Source organism: Macaca nemestrina, chromosome 11, assembly GCF_043159975.1.
Source record: "Macaca nemestrina isolate mMacNem1 chromosome 11, mMacNem.hap1, whole genome shotgun sequence".
Classification (NCBI taxonomy): domain Eukaryota; kingdom Metazoa; phylum Chordata; class Mammalia; order Primates; family Cercopithecidae; genus Macaca; species Macaca nemestrina.
This window is the reverse complement of record NC_092135.1, coordinates 55,479,346-55,495,112: the sequence shown is the minus strand read 5'-3', so window position 1 is coordinate 55,495,112 and position 15,767 is coordinate 55,479,346.

Below are 15,767 nucleotides of genomic sequence, written 5' to 3'. Positions count from 1 at the left end.
CTTAATGTTACAAAATAAAATTATCCCTCAATATTACAACATAAAATTACTGGATCATTGTTGACTCTTCTTTGATATCATTTATAAAATGCTTTGATATTACTTACTCAGTTCCCTGATAACTTAAACTAGGTAAAATTAACACTTTCATTTTCAGTTACTGCTATTTTAGAAGAGGATTACCACTTTCTTTTATATGAAACTGTTTTACCAAAGGCTCCTCAGATCCAACATAAAGTAATTTTTATTGCCTCACATTTTAAAACAGTATTATAAATGATCTTTATAAAAAGGTTAAATCCACAAAACTTGAAGTCTTAAAAAAAAGTCTTTTTACTCAGAACTGTATCACAGTGCCCTCGATTGCCCAATAGATAAAAAGGATTTGGATTTCCTCTATGAGAACATAGCAGTGGACATATGCACCATGTATTATTCCCAGCAGTGGACCCAGCCATGATCAGATTAAAACTTCTGCTAACTGAGGCAGTGATCTAAAACAAATGATCTTACAGAAATGAGGCAAAGGACGTGGTCTCTGAGACTACTGGGACAAGATCAGGAACTATTCTCCTTCCCTGTAGACTGGACTGGGTATCCCCTCTTAAATGTTCCCAAAGCAACACAAATTTAATTCCGTCACAGAACTTGACACTCTGTGCTGTGTCCTCTGTTTCCTTGCCATCTTCCTCAATGAGCTGGAAGCCCATTGACGGCAGGGACTGTTTCTTGTTCACGGTTGCACCTCAGTGCCAAGCATAGTGCTTGGTAGGTAATAGACTCCTTAAGTATTTGTTGAATTAATAAAGGATGGATTGTTAAAAAGTGAGTTGTGTATAACGTTTTCTCTCTGCTGTTCTACCTGATATGCTTTGATTAACCTTGTCCTTGTTGCCATTATAAAGTAATGACTTTGCTAGATCAGAGGAGCCTTTGGATTCATGGTGTGCCAATCTCCTGTTTTAGTCATAGCACCTGGTATCAAGAGCTCCAAAAACTTTCAATTGAACAGAAAAAAAAAAAAACTATTAGAAGACAAGGACTTACTACCTCTGAGAGTGTTACTCTCAGTGTTTCCTTTAAGTGTTACTGTGTTACTTAAGTGTTCCTTTAAGTGTTTCCTGTAAGTGTTACTGAGAAGGAAACACCTCAAACAACAAAACTACTTACTTGGTGTATCAGACGCCCTAAGCAGGGACTCACAGGCATGTTTCTGCCATTTCCAACTTGTGACTTTGACAAGTTAAATAACCTTTCAATGCCTTAATTTCCCTGGTTGTGAACTGAAGATAAAACTCTCTTTTAGGTTGGTAAGAATGGCCGGGAGAGTTTTGTGTGAAGCTCATCAAATGGTAACGTAGGCCTACTCTGTGCTACATCATGTCAATACCCGGTGCAAACTAAGCACCTAATAAATGGTATTAGCGTGGATTATGTTTTAAAATATGAGTCATTATACACAACACTCATGTTTTATTGGTTTGGACAATAATGACAAATTGCCCAGTGTTGGTGAAATGTAGCACTGATTCTGTCAAATCTTCACAAGAAAGGAACAAGAGAAGGGGGGACTAGAAGTGAAACAGAAAGTAAAAGAGGGTAAGAGGGATCTAAGTAGATAACTAGCATCACAAAATTATTTATTAGTGTCTCCCCATTGCAGAAATATAGGGTCCCAAAGGTTAGCAGATTTGCTAAAGACAAACACAGCATCTAACTCAGAAATGAGAAACTACACGGTAACAGTCTTCCTGGCCTGAGTACTGCTGTGGTGGGCCCTGTTGAGGAGATTTATAGGGAGGAATCTGCCTCAGTTAGCAGTTTTGATTTGATCATGACTGGGTCCACTGCTGTAAATAATACGTGGTCTGGATATTTGTTGGCATAAGAGATACAATAAAAAGCCTACTATGTGCCAGTCTACATAAACACCTGCTGTAGAATATACACTTAATGATAACTTTAATAAAGGAATTCACTCTACCAAGGACATTCATCTGAGAGGCAGTGAAAATGTAATACAATGCCTCCAAAAATAAAGAAAGTTAACATTTTTGCATGCCTTTGTCTGGGGCTTGTGAAATTCATATCTGCTCAGTCTTAAGGTACTTTCTCTTCTCATACTGCACATTCTCCATGGGCAATTTGTGGTTACAAAGGTGATTACCATCTACAAGCCAATGACAATCCAATCGTTTCTACAGCCTGACCTTTTCTCACGTGCTTCAGATCCAGATATGTAGCTAATTGCCTGTGAGTATTTCCACCTGGATATTCCATGACCTCTCAAACTTAGTATGTATAAAACTGTATTCATAATTATTCCATCTTATCTACAACAACCATCGTGCTTCCTAATCTTATTGAAAGGCACCACTATGAATCCATTTGCTCAAGGTGGAGACCTAGAATTCATCCTTACTCCTCCTTTCCTCTTTCCCCTTGCCACCTCACCCAGTCAGCCAGCCTAATGATACTGAGTTCTGCTGATCTAAGCCTGAAGCAGCTCTCGACTCTATCTACTTCTTTCATCTTTGTTGTCACTACCCTATTTGAGGCAACCATCCTCTAGCACTTGGATATTGCAGTAGTTGCCTAGTGATCTCCTCCCTCCAGCTTTGCTACAACTGCAGACACAATGATCATTTTGAGGCACACATCTCGTCATGTCACCGCTCACTCTGAATACTCAACAGCTTCCCATTGCCCTTTGCACATAGACCTATCTCCTTTATATGGTTTTCAATTTATGCCTGTTATTTCAGCACAATTATTAACAGGTCTCACAAGTGTCCGGGACTGGTCAATAGATTATATGCTTACCCTACTTATAAGGCCTTTTATCATCTGGGTTTTACGTACCTTTTTGGCCTATCTCTCACCATTCCCTAACTGAACTCTGCTCCAGTATCACCAAATGCCTTTCAGTTCTTCTGACACACACTCTTTTTTTTAGTTTTACTTTAAGTCCTGGGATACATGTGCAGAACGTGTAGGTTCGTTACATAGTTATACGTGTGCCATGGTGCTTTGCTGCACCCATTAACCTGTCATTTAGGTTTTAAGCCTCACATGCATTAGGTATTTGTTCTAATGCTCTCCCTACCCTTGCCCCCTTCCCCACAACAGGCCCTGGTGTGTGATATTCCCCTCCCTGTGTCCATGTGTTCTCATTGTTCAACTCCCACTTATGAGTGAGAACATATGGTGTCTGGTTTTCTGTTCCTGTGTTAGTTTGCTGAGAATGATGGCTTCCAGCATCATCCATGTCCCTGTAAACGATATGATCTCATTCTTTTTTATGGCTGCATAGTATTCCATGGTGTGTATGTGCTACATTGTCTTTATCCAGTCTATCATTGATGGGCATTTGCATTGGTTCCAAGTCTTTCCTATTGTAAATAGTGCTGCAATAAACATACGTGTGCATGTGTCTTTATAATGGAATGATTTATAATCCTTTGGGTATATACCCAGTAATGGGACTGTTGGATCAAATGGTATTTCTAGTTCTAGATCCTTGAGGAATCGCCACACTGTCTTTCACAAGGGTTGAACTAATTTACACTCCCACCAACAGTGTAAAATTGTTCCTATTTCTCCACAGCCTCGCCAGCATCTGTTGTTTCCTAACTTTATTATTATTATTATTATTATTACTATTATTTTGAGATGCAGTCTCACTCTGTTGCCAAGGCTGGAGTGCAGTGGTACGATCTTGGCTCACTGTAAGCTCCACCTCCCAGGTTCATGCCATTCTCCTGCCTCAGCCTCCTGAGTAACTGGGACTACAGGCGCCCCCCACCACACCCAGCTAATTTTTAATGTATTTTTAGAAGAGATGGGGTTTAATAGAGACTGCGTTAGCCAGGATGGTCTCAATCTCCCGACCTCGTGATCTGCCCACCTCAGCCTCCCAAAGTGCTGGAATTAGAGGCATGAGCCACCGCGCCCGGCCATTCCCTGACTTTCTAATAATTAACATTCTAACTGGTGTGAAATGGTATCTCATTGTGATTTTGATTTGCATTTCTCTAATAATCAGCGATGACAAATGTTTTTTCATATGTTTTTGGCCTCATAAATGCCTGACACATACTCCTTTTTTTGGCTTCCAGTCTATTGCCCATATTCTTCTCTCCTGCTGGGTCATTTTTTATCTTCTTTCAAAGCTACCTAATGGCAAGTCATTATTCAGGTCATGGCACAGTTCTGTTATATGTCTGTTCTACCATCACTCAGACACTAGTATTTCTACCCTCATGGTTCTTTCCACATTGAAGCTTAACTGTGCATATATTTGTCTGAGGCCATCACTATACCATAGACTCTGAGGGCAAAGATCAGGGATGTCTTTTCCATGTTTTCCTCAGGAATTACTGCTCTCTCAGTTATCAAATAGATGCTTAGGAAATATTTAATGAGTAAATGAATAAATCTGGACATATGAGAATGCCTAGTAGATTATCAACACATGTAAGACCTCAGTAGTGGAGTGGATAGGTACAGGGTGTTTAACAGTGAGACAAAGGGGTGGGCCATCTGTGTTACTTGTACACAGACCTTGCCCTTCAGGCATACCTTTTCTCCTGGCTACTGAAAAAAAGCATTGTGTGATTTTGTCTGTATTAACAAAAGGCGAGTTGTTGGCATATAAACTCACAGAATATAAACTTGCTTTATTCCTTTCCCTTTCCTAGGGTCCCTAGGGAAAGCCCAAGATGAGCACAGTCAAGTTCTATGTAAAATTGTGAAGTAGGGTAAGTGACTGATACTCTTGCACCTCCACCTTTCATGTCTTGTCTGTCTAGAGCACCAAATTTTGGCTTTTGAAGGGGATTCCAAATTTCCTATAAAGATACTCAAACCCAGCTTGATTTCTGATTGCCTTCTTGGCTTCCTAATGTATTTTTCTTTACCTTTATTAGGCATAGGTAGAGCAGGGGTTAGCAAACCATGACCTGTGGACAAAATCTGGCCTGCAGCCTATTTTTGTAAATAAAGTTTATTGGAACACAGGCATATCAGTTCATTTACATACTGTCTATGGATACACTCTTGCTATAATGGCAGAGCTGAGTGGTTGCAACAAAGACCCTGTGGCCTACAAAACCAAAATATTTACTATCTGACCCCTTACAATAAAAGTTTGCTGACCCCTGGTCTTGAGTCCTTATCTAGGAGATCTTGGGAAGAGTCTAGGAGTTTGCTACTCCAAGTGTGGTCTGTGGACCAGCAGCATCAGACTGAAGGAGTCTCCTTTGAATACAGAAATCTTAGGTCCATCCCCAAACATAATAAGTTAGAATCTGTATTTTAATAAGATCTTCGGGTGATTCATATGCATGTCGATGTTGGAGAAACATTGATCTAAGTATCTTTGGAGACTGAGGAGGGCCCCCAATAGAACTCACTCTTGATAATGTATTGCCTCTAGGATGTGCAAATAGTTTGGATGGTGGCCTAACATTAATGGGCTTCAGGAGTATCACTGCGTTAACAGGCTATATGTCTTAACCACAAGAAATAAAGCCTTGGTGATGGAATCTTAGGATTATGGAAATTGGCAAAGTGAATATTTTGGAGGATGGAAGGACTCTAAGTATGCCTCAACTCACACCATTAAGCAGCCATGTACTTTGCCAAGGAGGCCAACCCTGAGCATGTTTTTTTCTTTTTTGAGCCCAGAAGTGGCTGTGGAGCATTAGTGATGCTAGTCAGAAGTTGTTGCTGTTTTATTATACACCACAGTGCTCCATTTTATTGCAACGACAAAAATACCCCCACTCTCTGTCCACTTCACTGTTTCTGAGCTTTGAGGAAGAGAGGCTTGGTTGAATTTCTAAAAAGCTGTCATTTGCTATTCATAATCTGTTTTGGTGGCTCTAACTTTTTTTTAAAAAGTCATGCAAAAGAAGGCTATTTTTTATTATTCTTGAGACATTACACTGGGGACAGTTCCTGGAACCCTGTAAGAATCATGTTGAGCAGTGGAACAGTGTGATAGTGTTTGCCATCAAACAAAACTTCCATGTGATTACCAGCAAGGGCTGTGAAATATTCTGTAAGTTAGTTACGTGGGAAGGCAGAGAGCGTTTCCAGCAGCACATGATGTTCCCCTTTAGAGGAGGAGATTTGTTTACCCTTCCAAAATAATACAAAATAAAACCTAAAGTCAAGGACACAGAGTACTCTTTTGCAAATGGGCAGACCCAGTGTGTCCACCTAGGAAATTTAATAAATCTCATCATTAGCTCCATCCCTAAAACATTTTGTTGCAGTGAGGAAGACACAGAAGTTGGTTTTGTTTGCCTGTTTTTGTTGCTGTTGTTTTGCTCAAGTCTTTTATTTCACTAACCTTGGGCTCAGATTCCTTTATTAAAGAGGAAAACATGCTCTAAATGTATTACCATATTAATTTACGTAAAAGTACACTTTGTATCATTTGGAACCTGAGGATAATAGTCCTATGCACTCTCAATTTATAACTGTAACAGGAGATGGCAATGGATTAAAAACCATGGTTTTGATGTCACCTTTTTCTGCCCTTACTAAAACCATTTCTATAGCTAATAAATAATACCTTTGATTGGTTTTGAAAATTTTCTTTATTTCACTTTACCATATCTCTGAAGCAGTTTCAAATGAATCAATTAAAATAAAAATTGTGTCTAAAAGAAACAAAAGAGACTTCAATGTTCCAAAGTGGGTATTCAGGCCCTTGAAATATGAAGCTGGTTATGGTCATTGAAGTAGTCTCTCAGCTGGGAAGGGCTGGAGACGCTGACCCAAGGAGATTTGCAATTCTAAATTTTAGTGGTATTCCTTACTACCCTTGAATGACTTGATGGAGCACAGGGTGAATGGGACAATTATACAGATTTAAGATTCTGGATTGTTTCATGTTGCTCTTGTCAAAATCCTTCACTGTTATAAATGCAGTCTACATATCTAGGGAATGGGGCTATCTATAAATGTTCTCCATATGGAGGGAAGTTTACCTCCTCCTTCTGTAGCGAGCTGTTCTGATCCAAATAAACTCTGTGAATGGGTGAAACTCATGCTCCTTCCTTGTCTATTAACTCACTTAAAAGTATCTATGATTCTATTTCCACAAATAGCTCCAGAGTACCTTCTATGGGCCAAGTCCTGTGTCAGCACAGGTTATTTCAGTAACTCCTTACCATTACCTTGTAGGATAGGCATTATTCCACTCAAATTGTGGATGAAGAAACTAGACTCACAGAGGGAAGCTGTTCCCGTCACTCCACCATGCTGCATTGTTTCATAAGTGGGTTTAAAGGCTTTATTTATTTATTTATTTTCAGCAAGTAATGACTAAGGCAATGAATGTGTAATATGCCAACACTGCATTCCTTGTTGGGGATACAAAGGTAAATGCATCACTGTTTTGGGCCTCATGGACTCTATGCCAAACAGGAAGATACGGATTTCATTTTTTATTCCAAACTCAAATTGTTTTTTCAATCTCTTTTGTTGCTTTTACTTGGTAGTAGAAGTGCCACATGGCCTATGCCACACAGGACTTGTGTGAAAGAGCTGAGGCAGAGCCCGTGCTTTCTGCATCTTTATACTTCATGGCAGACGTAATAGACTGACGGAGATGACTGAACAACTGTATGGGTGATGACAAATGTGCTCATTAGGTGCAACAGCTCATTAATTCAAGAATCTCAAATTTTGAAAAATAACAGCAATCCAGTAAGTAAAAATGAGCCTCTGAGCATCTAAAATAGAAGTCACTGGGTCTATCAACTAAAGCTCATGTGCTTTATTTGCAGAAAAATAATTCAGGCCTTTGTTTTAACCAATTTACTCCTATCTCACACAAAATTTTAATGTGTTTGGGTATCTGCTTGTAGCTCACAGCAAATTTAAAAAGAAACCTACTTTTCCTTGGGCATTAGTCAAAAGAAGAGATTAGATTTCCCTCCAAAATACTAATAATTTTGTTGAGGGCTGGTTCTGTTCACTTGAATTGGGAGATAGTATTGAAAATGCATTTTTAGAAATACAAGAAGCATAAAACAGACAATTTTGATTTGACTTTCTTATGAAGGGTGTGATTGAGCTTAAATCTGTTTTCAAAGCCACCATACCTTTTATTGAAAACAACTGCATCCCTTACCCTTTGTTTCATCCCCTCTCATTTTCCATTGGTGTGTGCAACTAACAATGGTTCTAGTGCATTGATAACAGGTCCAGTCAAGTACCAACTACAGAGTTCCCACAAACTAAAAGAGAGTGGCTTTTAGTCTTATACCCCATTCTTTAAGAAGGATCTGGACTTCAAATGGAAAATCTCAAATTGGAGTTACACCATTTTTTTGGCAAAGGAGTACTTCCTGGGGCCTGCCTAAGTTGCATCATGTCAGTGGCTAGAGGAGGCTTCTCCAGAGAACAGCAAGAGTGACGAGAAAGAGGCTCTGTGAATCAATAGGGGAACCAGTGGGCACACTCAACTCTGGGGTGAAACTGCTACTGGTCACCTGGGCAGAGAAATTATGGATTAAATACTTCCTTTTGCAGGTGGTACATTGTTACTTCATTGACTTGTGAAGGGTTTTTTTAATTGTAGGAATATGTGGGAATATTTATTGCAGGAATATTTTAGGAATATTTCTGAGAGTGGATTTATAAAGTATGATCCAATGGTATTTCTGTTTATGAGGGGACAAAAGAGGCAGTAAAAAAGAAGGGCTTCATTTTCACATTTTAAACAATTATAATATGTTAGTTACCTAAGGAAAAGTATATATTTGAATTTAAAGATGCTAAAGATGAGATATCAATTATAAATTTCTGATCTTTTTTAGTGATATAGGAAAGGGATGTATAGTGCTTTAGTCACTTTTAAGAATCCCATATTTGGACACAGAGCAACTGAGAATTTGACCAAGAGTAGCAGAGCAAGTAACAAAATGGGGAGAGCTGCAAATACAATGCAGATTGCTTGACTTGCATTTACATGTTTGTATGCGCTCGTCTCATGCTTTTGTAATCCATTTGGATGAGTGGCTCACTCTTCAAAGATTAACATTTTATGACCAAATTACTGAGAAATATCCGTCTCTGGGTTAAGACGGTGAGTGAAGCATGGTATGAGGAATACCACTGGATAAGAACAAGACAAGGGATAATGTATTAGTCACGGTTCTCTAGAGGGACAGAACTAATAGAACTATATAATAATTAATATATACTAATATATATGTAAAGGGGAGTTTCCTAAGTATTAACTCACACGATCACAAGGTCCTGCAGTAGGCTGTCTGCAAGCTGAGGGCAAGGAGAGCCAGTCTGAGTCCCAAAACTGAAGGACTTGGAGTCCGATGTTCCAAGGCAGGAAGCATCCAGCATGGGAGAAAGATGCAGGCTGGGAGGCTAGGCCAGTTTTGTCTTTTCACATTTTTCTGCCGGCGTTATATTCTAGCTGCGCTGGCAGCTGATTAGATGGTGCCCAACCAGATTAAGGGTGGGTCTGCCCTCACCAGCCCACTGACTCAAATGTTAATCTTTTCTGGCAACACCCTCACAGACACACCCAGGATCAATACTTTGCATCCTTCAATCCAATCAAGTTGACACTCAGTATTAGTCATCACAGATAATATATTTGGTTTCACTCTCAAATCTCTATTTCTAATAAAAAGCTTGTCTGTTGGTCAATGCTTATACATGCAGTCAAATGTTTAAATTTGATGTAATTTTATATTTAAAGAAATTCATAGAATTGGAGATTTATTTACCCAATGATTAAGCGCTTCAGGCAAAAGTTGCCTTAAAAATGATAAACATACATTAGATATATAAAACAAAGTTTATTTACTCACTTTCTTTCTTGACCACCATGTTTAATCACATTTTGTACTTTTATAGAATGTTACGTAGTTTGTAAATTATCCAAATATTTTCTTTACCTTACAGTCTTCCATTATAACATTGAGTACATAAAATTATCTTCATCACAACCATCATCACCTTCTCCATCATTATCATCTGCTATAGTTTGAATATTTGTCCCCTCCAAAACTCACGTTGAAACTTAATTGCCATTGTAATTGTATTAAGAAGTGGGACCTCTAAGAAGACATTAGGCCATGAGGGCTCCACCCCATAGGTGAGGTTCATGCCGTTATAAAATAATTAATTTTGACCCTCTTGCTCTCTCTTACTTTCTTGTCTTCTGCCGTGTTATAATGCAGCAAGAAGGCCCTTGCCAAATGCCACCACCTTGAAACTGGACTTTCTAGCCTCTAGAACTGTAAGCCAATAAATTTCTGTTCATTTTAAATTACCCAGCCTTAGATATTCTGTTATAGCAGCGCAAGACAGACAAAGACACCATTATTATTATTGAGCACGTGTCAACAACTTAACACATATCAACTCATTGGTGGTTTTCAATAAGTCAGTGAGGTAGATAATATTATTATCCTGATTATTTTTATGAAACTGAGGCAAAAAGTTTGACAATTTACCAAAATGTCTATACCTAGTATATATAACTGAGGACAGTCTCTTAAACATTATTCTGTATTGCCTTTGACCTGGTGAGACGTTAGGCAATTTTAATTTTAGTCCTTCATTTTGCAAAATGAGCAAACTGAGGCCCATTGAAAAGAACTGGCTTTCCTTTGACAGTCAACCAATTCTTGATAGAATTTTGATTAGAATTCACATTTTTTGACTTTTAGTCCAGTGATCTAATATTATACTTTATCCCCTATTGTCTAGGTATTCTAATCTCCACCAGAATGTCCACTTCATAAGGGAAAATAGGTAGAAACCAAAGCTTTACACTCTTTCACAAATATAATGTTTGGTAGGAGTGGAGACTCAGTCTATTGATGAAATTGGATTCTAGGGCTATTTTTATATTCATTACTACCTGTGAGGCCCTGTTAACCAAGATATTTCATAAATGGCGTAGAATAATGATTCGTTTTTAGCCTTTTAGGGAAGCCATTTTGTCTCCAGCATCCTTAATTCTGAAGGGTTGTAGTCCAGTATTTTTATACCTATTGTCTTCATATCATTCATAACTGAGTAATATTGAGTTATATCACGAAATCATAGTGTACCTTTCTAGTATGTAATAACAATAAATTTAAATATTCACAGCCCTAGAACAAAGTTGAACAGTGCTTGAGTAACTTTGAATGAGACTTGGCTTGCCTTTTTCAATCCTTGCACCATTCCATTCCAGTTCATGATTAGTTCCTTAGGTATATACAAGACAAATAAGTTGCTTGTTTTGAAAACTGAAAGATTGCTATTGGTTAATATGTGTTGAATACAACTAAAGATTCAAGTAGGCTGGGCGTGGTGGCTCACTCCTGTAATCCCAGCACTTTGGGAGGCCGAGGCAGGCGGATCACAAGGTCAGGAGATCAAGACCATCCTCGCCAACATGGTGAAACCCCGTCTCTACTAAAAATAATAATAATAATAAAAATTAGCTGAGTGTGGTGGCGTGCACCTGTAATCCCAGTTACTCGGCAGGCTGAGGCAGGAGAATCACTTGAACCCGGGAGGCAGAGATTGCAGTGAGCCAAGATTGCACCACTGCACTCCAGCCCGGCGACAGAAGAGACTCTTTCTCAAAAAAAAAAAAAAAAAAAAAAAAAAGATTCAAGTACACTAAAGAATATGTGGAAAATAAGCTTTCTTCATCTTAATAGCTGACATTCTAAAAAATATGGAAGGGAAGGTCTCCTAGTATTTTAGGGTACTCAATAGTATTCAATTGTGAAAACTAAAGAACATGTTTCTTCTTATAAGTTCTATTAATTACAGAACAGAATCTGGTTTTAATGAACTAATTTTAATCCTTCTTTGTGGTGAGGAATTTAGATTATGGAGTACCCAAAGGGCTTCATTATGAGACAGTTTCACTTATAAGCAGAGCATCAATCTACCTATTTGCTTTTGAGCAAGATTTAAACTTATGGGCAAAATATTCCCTTGCGTTAAGGCAGATGCCTTGAGAAGTTGCATTAATAACTATTTAGAGTAACTCTTTATGATTCATGAGCTAAACAGGGTTATTTTCCTGTGGCTCACCAGACCATCTGTAAATTGGCCTGACATAGAGCTTCAAAAGAATAAATACATACTAAAAAATTCAGAGTTAGAATTGAGGCTGTTTTCTTAACTTAATTTGAAATCCCAGTTGTTGTTTTGAGACCAAATCAAGTGTCTTTTATTTTAAGCTCTTTTTCATTGAGGTCTAAATGTTGACTATAGGTTGATTTCAGCATATAAACTTTAACATATGGTAAGCAAGTAAATATTTTTCAGTTATTTGATATGTATTTCCTAATGTTTGAGTATATTGAGTATATCAAGTAGAAAATACCATGGAAACTCAGACAAAAATAATAATATTATATAATCACTGGATCCCTAACTTATCCATCCTCTGAATACAAATAGTGTCTCCATGACTTAAATTATGAATAACATACATTTTTAACCATGAATGTAACACATTACTTTGTAAAAATCAAACAACACAGAAGTGAATAAAAAAAAGTGATTGCCCACCTCCACTCCCTATTTCTTACATATCCATAGTGTAGAAAATTCCATGCTCTCTTTCACAAACTTATCTGTGTATATGCATCTACAGACACATTTTAAATTTTGTTTTATAAACATTGAGATCAGATTATACTTTCTGTATGGTAACCTGTTTTTTTAAATCTTAAATTTAGCCACATATAAAGATTAAATTAAATTTTTAACAGCTAAATATTATTCCATCTATCATCTTTTAAAAAATAATTTCCTTGTTTATAGATATTGAAATCATCTTCTAAATTATTTTCTATAAAATGATTCCTGGTGAAAAGATTCCTGTAGATCTCCCAATAACGTTAATACTGATTTTTATACTTGATGAAATCCATACTTGACTCAAAATTCAAGATATGCACATATATGTTAAGAAATGAATCTCCCTCCTACTCCTATTTCCTAACCACTCAGCTTTTAAAGGGTTCTTCTGGGGATTATTTAGTGTGTATATATATGTATGCAAAATGTCTCTGCACATAGGCTACCATAATTTATACACTCCTATGTGCCTTGCTCTTTTACTTAATAACAGATCAATTGGTTTAAACTGCCTATCCCTTTTTTCTTTCTATTATGAAGTATTCTATTATATGGATATAGTGTAATTTATTTAACCCATTAAATATTAAATAGCTCCTTAGTAATTTGTTTTCCATCTTCTCTATTACCTTATACATATGCCATTTTCACAGATGAACATATGTCTGTAGCATCAATGTATGTGGAATTGGCGGATCAAAACCTATATGCAATTTTGTTTTGGAAAATTTCAGATTTTAAACCTTTTGTATGGAGAAGTTGTAACAGTATACTCTTGCACTAGGAATATATAAAAGCATTTTCCCTACTATTGTCCAGCACAATTTTTCTCTTTCTCTCTCCCCCTCTCTTTTTATCATGTCCAAATTGATAGATTAAAAAATGATACCTCATTATGATTTTGTTTTCTATATTTTAAAATTATCAGTGAGGCTGAAAAATAATTCATGTGTTTAAGAACTATTTGTATTATCTTTTCTATATATACATATATTTTTTTCCTTTTCTTCCAAATTTGATTCTTGGACATTTCTTGGACATTGAAGAGTCATGTAAACTCTTCACATATAACCTTTTATTGGTGATATTAATTGCAAATTCACCTACCCCACCCCCTTCAAGCAAAATGTATCATTTATCATTTGGCTTTGTAATTATTTTGCAATGAAAAAAGTTTTCACTTTTACCTAGTAGAATTTATCATCTATTTTTAGTGCTTTCTGAGTTTTATTTGATATTGAAAGTTTATTTCCTCTTCCAAATTGTTTTTTAAAATCAATCTTTTTAGTACTTCTATAGCTAATTTTTTTCTCTGTTAATTCTCACATGCATCTGAAAACTATTTGGTTTATTTTTACATACCAAGTTTTAAATCTACTTATACTGATTTAATGATCAACTTACATTACACAAACTCCTATTTACCAGATTCGATTATATCAGCCATTCGATTAGTCTCCCTTGGTTGTTTTTTTTGATACTCCCAAAGGGTTATTTCACAAACTGTCTAGTATGAGAGAGAATAATTCCTTGGTTATAATTGTGACTTCTGAAGTCAGATAGACTTTGATTTCAATTATAACTCTGTTTACTAGCTGAGGCACCTTCAGGAAATCTCAGTAGAAGCTAATGGCCATAGTAGTGGTAATGTTGCTATTGTAAGGTTGCTGTGAGGATTAAGTGAGATGATACATGCTAAATGCCTGGTATATAGTAAGTACGTGGTAATATTAGCTGTTATCTTCATCACCATTATTATTAATGTTGTTTTTGATAATAATTGATAATACCGTGTTGTTATTAATTGCCAGCAGAGTCTCAATAAGATAGCTTTCTCTGCTGATCTGGAGAGGATTTCAGTGATGTCAAAGGTGCAGTTAGTGCCAAGGCATTGTGGTTCACACCTGTAATCTTAGCACGTTGGGAGGTCGCCTCCTCGGGGGCTGGATCTCTTGAGCCCAGGAGTTCAAGACCAGCCTGGACAATATGGCAAAATGCTATCTTAAAAAACAAAACAAAACAAAACAAACGAACAAAAAACGGTGCACTTAGTGGGAATGTTATTGTCTAAGGTGTTGTCTCTAGTCATGCCATACTACAAAAGCCACAAAATTTTAGAGCTGGTTAGGACTTGTTCGCTAATTGTGCATTGCACATTATCATTTGACTTTGAAGGGTCCTGCTTATGCCCAGTGTCCACCAAGCTTTTCAAGAAGCCTGCAGACTCACATTCATCTAATTGTGAGATCCAAATCCAGGCCAGCAGGCCTGGTGGGTAACAGGTATAGAAAATAAAGGAGAATATATTTATAACCAAGAAGTAGGTAAAACCTTCCTGGGAATTAAAAAATTCTGAAGTTATAAAAGAAAGCCTCAACAGATTTTAATATTTAAAAATTCAGAATATTTCTGTGCAATTCATGTCAAAGAACAGAGTTAAAAGACAATTGTCAACCTGGTAAAAAATTTTGCAACATATATACATAAAAAGATAACAACCTTAATATCTAAGGATTTCATGCAAATTAAGAAGAAAAAGACAGCCTAATAGAAATTCAAAGAATTACAAATGGCTAATAAATAATGTGAAAATGTTTAAATGCAAATTAAAACAGAGATATATTTTTGGCCTTCAGATAGGCAAATATTTTAAATATTTACAATAACCAAGAGCATGGGGAATTAGGTATTCATACATTGCAGGTAGAATACAATTTGGGAGTAGGTAAAAAGTTAATAATATATGTATACTTTGAACAGACAGATGTTACTCCTAGATACCTCTTCTATATACTCCTGTGTTTACAGTAAGATATATGATTGAGGGAATTAATTGCAACTTCATAAAGAAGAAGAAACAATCTAAATATTCATCCAGAGAAGAATGGTTGATTTGGAATGCTATATAATGGTTAAAAAGCATGTGGTAAATTCTGATATGGCAAGATTTCCCAAGCATATTATTATTTAAAAAAGCAAGTCACAAAACAAAATGTATGTGATGAGAAATGTATAGTGTAACAGTGTCATAAGTGATGAGAAATCCTCCAGATAAAAGTACATGTCATATATATATAAACATAGAAAAATGTCTGGAAAAACACACAACTAAGTGTTAATTTAGA